The following is a 5277-nucleotide window of genomic DNA, read 5'->3' as shown; positions in this document are numbered from 1 at the left end:
TTATTAAACTTAAATTAAATTATAATAAAAAATTAAACAAATTACATAAAAATGAGAATTTTTAAATAGTTGATTTTATATTAACATTGATATAATTTTTTTTAAATTTTTATGATATCTTTAAATTTATATTTTATTCAAAAATAAAATCATTATTGCTTTCTTAAAAACACATAAAATCGTATTATAACATATATATAGACAAATAACAAAACAAGACATTAAAATTGAGATATATCTCGCTGCATTGTGCGAGTACCCTTCTAGTATTAATTAGAGAATTTGTTGAGTATAATCTTAAAGCATCACCAACAAATTCAAATTCTTTAAAATAAAGAATGAAACTTTAAAATCTCTAAAACAAAAATACATTCAACTCCAATAAATTTTCCTATCTTGAAATTTTCAAAATTGTTATATTATTAAAATGTTTATTTTATTTAATAAAATAATATTTCTCTCTCTTATTTTAATCTTACATTCTCTCTACTACTTTCTTTATTTTAGAGAAGTAGAATGGTACTCGTGCAATGCATCGAAACACATTTCCATTTTAATGTTTCGTTTTATTTTTTATCCATGTCGATATAATACGATTTTACGTGATTTTAAGAAAACGATAATGTTTTTATTTTTGAATAAAATATAAATTTGAAAATATCATATAAAATTTGCAAAAAATATATCAATATTATTATCAAATTATCTAATTAAAAGTTCTTGTTTGTTTATTTTTAAATTCAAAATTTTTGTTATAATTTAATTTAACGTAACGAAGTAACTTAATTTAGTTATTATTTTTATAATGATAATAATTAAGTATTCTGTTAGAACTCAATAATTACCCTAATTATATTTTAGATTTTTTATATTTTAAAATTAGATGTTTATCCTCTATTTGATTATGTTTATCTGCAGTTAGTTACACGAATTCAAAGATAGAGTTTTAATAAGTTGTACTTATGCACAATTTACTTGTAATATCGAATTTTAAGTAATATGCATTAATAAACAGTACTTTATGCATAAAAAATGTTTTTAAGAATTTTTGTCAAATGCTTTATAATATAGTATTAGATATTTTAGAGCAAAAATCGTGTGTAAAATTTTCAAAATCTCTATTTTCTTTGTTTTAAATAAATATACTTTTAAAACTATAAATATTACCTTTGTTGTCATTAACTTTTGATTTTTATAACAATTTGGTCCTTTAAGTTACACTATTTAACCGGCAGTCTGTTAACTAATCTACTTGTGTGAGGGCTAATTCGTCATATTACTTAAAATTCAATATTATAAGTAAATTATGCATGAGTACAACTTATTAAAACTCCATGTTTGAATTTACTTAACTAACTGCGAATAAACATAACCAATTAGAGGATAAACATCTCATTTTAAAATATAAAATAAAAAAAATCTAAAATATAATTATAGGATAATTATCGAGTTCTAACAAAATAATTAATTTATTAATATCTTTATAAGAAAATTATATTATTAAACCAAATATAAATTACTTTGTTATTATACCTAAATTAAATTATAATAATAAAAATTGAATTAGAAAATTACACAAAAAGTAGGAATTTTAAATAGTTAATTTGATATTAATATCGATATATTTTTGTCAAATTTTTACAAATTTATATTTTATTCAAAGATAAAAGCATTATCGTTTTTTCAAAATCACATAAGACCATATTATGCATCAACTGAGATAAAAAATAAAATGAAATATTAAAGTCAAGATGTGTCTCGCTGCATTACGCGAGTACCCTTCTAGTTTCAAAATACAAATAATTTTTTATATACCGCTATGAAAATGCAAAGTTTAATTATATAACTAAAAGAATACTTGAATATACAATCCAAAAGAGGTTTATTTAAAAAAAATTAAATATTTTAGGAATGTAGAACCATTTTTTTTATGAGAATTAATGATGAATAACATGATAAAATGTTGATGATGATTATATTTATTATAAAATATTCGTAAAACAAACAATACTTAGAGGTTGTTTGTTTAACTCTTAATAGTTCCATTAAGAGAAAATCTCTAAATCGTTAGAAGGTGAATCTTGTTTGCCAAAAAAAATGTCTGCCTCTTAATGGTTCTAAACTTCTGAATGATTTTGTATCATGAGTCTCCTTAACCATTCAGAGACCTAATTTCGTTGAAAATAATTACCAGACAATTATATTTTATTTTGCACTATATCATGAGATCCCCTTAATCATTATGACCACGTAATCATTCTGCACCAAACCATTCAGCAACTGCCAAACAGTCTCTTAGATTTATAAAATTTCTAAATAAACGTTTTTTTATACAATTCTATCGATATAATTTTGAAGTTGAAATCATGTGGTTGATAATTGATATAATTGTGGCTCCATGTCCCGTCTCTGAGTTTTTTGTTTCTTATACTTTGGAGGTATTTGGAATTTTTTATTTAATTTCAGTGTGGTAATAAGGAGTTTTTAAAAAGTTATCACTTTCTAACTTATTAACTTATTTTAGTGTAGTACCGATAATAAGAAGTTTTTAGTGTTTGGATGAGGAAAAAAAATGTATCTCATCTATTTTATCAGCTTATCCGGTGTGGTACCATCATGAGCTAATCCAAATATTTTTTATAAAATTTCAGTATACCACCACATAAGTTGATAAGCACTTTTACAAAAAATTATAAGTTGTTTTAAATAAGCAATCCCAAGCACCCCATTTGATACAAATATGTACAAATTTCTAGTTAGTATTTTAAATTATATTTATTTATTTGAATAAATAAAATAGTGTATTTATATAAGAACATTCTATTAACATGTCAAATCTTGATAGATGAACATAGCTCTTAAATTTTGAGACCCACTTTCATTTGGACTTTAGACCCATATTTATATAGCTAAACCCATTTGGACTTTAGACCCATATTTATATAGCTAAACCTGTGAACCCATCTCATTGAAGACGTATTTAATATGACCTTCAAAAAAATTGAGACGATTATGATTTATATCAGTTTTAATAATTCGATGGCTATTATTTGATATTTCAAAATAGAAGGGATTAATTGAAAATTTATGAATAATTCGTTGACATCCAAGGACACTTTTCTTTCAAAAGTTTTTTGACAACATTAAGTTTACAATGTCAACAACTCAACATTACCACAAATAGTAATAATACATGGACGTGATTGGCAGGGCCGGTCCTGAGATTTTTGGTGCCCACGACGAAAAGTCCAAATGATGCCCAATTAAAAACATCCAAGTGTGGTAATTTACAATTGTCTAGCTTTTTCCTTCATAGACCGAGAGACCCGTTAGTGTTTTTTGTTCATAAGTGTGATCTTATAGTTGAGTGTTTGCTTTAAAATAATATGTTAAGGTTTCTTTAATCAAGTTGTTATAGCCTTTGCGTTTAAACACCAACTCATCTACTTGTCCAAAACCAAAATAAGGAGCATCATAACACTAACTCATCTACTTGTCTCATTTACAATCCCACGACTTCTATATAAACCAAAATCAACACCCGTACCTTGTCAATCCAACTCCAAACACTTAATTGGTTGCTTCTTCTTCAATTATTTACACTCCACAACATCAATGGCTCATTCCTACTTCCCTAATTTTGTCCTCCTAGTTTTAGTCACTTATGGTGTTTGCCTATGAAATTAGCTATTGCATGACTCTATTAGTCCATCATGTGTTTCATATAATCATATTTGGGGTCTTGACCAATGACAATCATGAGTTTCATATGTAAAATTGCAAAGTTAAGGGAGAACAATCAAGTGAATTAGCTACTGCACATTCAAGTGAAGGCAAATCATCACTTAACTACTTCACATTCATAGGTTTGTTCAACTGTATTATAGTTCCTGAAATTGTGTTGATATACATCAAAATCTAATGGGATTAGAACAAAAATCGATGGATGATAACTTGAATATTGATCACAGAACAAAGAACCATAAACCCCAGAGATAGGCTTGATTGATTCGATGAACAACTAGATCAAGTAATAACAATAGTATTCACTTAACTTTAAACAAACCTAAAAAGTATAGAACTTATGCCATAAACAACAAAACTTCAGTTAAAACCCATGAACATAAAAACTTATTTATGTAGTTGAAGAGTCAAATCTCAGAGAAATAAGGAATATTAATCTTACTACCAGGCTACAGATAAGTTTGATGACATACACAACAACTTACCATGAAATGCATAATGAACCTATTGTCGACAAGAAACAAGTTTTTATGGTTTTGGCTCTTCCTATGTAATGATTAAAGTTTTGACATTTAGGCAAACCTAAACTAAACAAAATAAGTTTAATGATCCTAACCTAAACTAAACAATTAAACAAAATAACCCTAAATCCCTAATCTAAACAAAAGATCAAATCTTCAAATAACAATCTAAATTATCTAATCCTAATCTAAGCTAAACTAAAGTCTAAACAGGAAACATTCAAACATAAAGTGATCAAATCAAACAAGAATTAGAAATCATAAAATAACCCTAATCTAAATAGACTAAACTAAACAATAAACATCAAACATAAAATAACCCTAATTCTAATTTTATGATTTCACTGATTTGTAACAAGTGAAACAAAATCAATCAATGAGTCAAACAAAGTAAAATAGTCAAACAAAGTAAGTCACCATCTCACATCTGCTTTTGTTCGATCCAAAAACGTGGAGACTTAGGCTCTATTTGGGTTGTTGATGGGTTTTAATAAAAACATTTGAGAAACTATGCTTCATTTTCACGCCATTTGAATTCGTATGCCTTTCCAGAACGCATTTCATAAATATGCTCAGCCTCATATTCCTTCAGAAAACTATGCCTGACCTTGTAACAGTTTCGAAATATATGCTCTGTTTGTATTAAAATCCATCCTTTTTGCACCTATCAAAGACYAATCAATAACTAAATTAAAGGGGTTCTATAAGCTATATAAACATTACAATATGTACTAGATTCATTATAAAAACATGTTTAAATATAAGCTTATCAAATATCCCCACACTTGGACCATTGACCGTCCTCGGGCAAACAGTAAGATTATAGCACGATGTAAACTCACGAGTTGATTTTTATGAAATCGATAAAAGACACATAGCATTTCAWGAAAATGTGTCTTAACTGACATAGCACCAATTGACACACAATGCAAACCAAAGATGAATAATTGCTAATCTCACAAACACCTCACAAGGATATATATCTACTTTTAATCTCTCATTCACACAAAGG

Source organism: Cynara cardunculus (assembly GCF_001531365.2).
Source record: "Cynara cardunculus var. scolymus isolate 2C chromosome LG 2, CcrdV1, whole genome shotgun sequence".
In the NCBI taxonomy this organism is placed as follows: Eukaryota; Viridiplantae; Streptophyta; class Magnoliopsida; order Asterales; family Asteraceae; genus Cynara; species Cynara cardunculus.
The sequence above is the reverse complement of the archived record's forward strand: the minus strand, read 5'-3'. Positions refer to the sequence as shown.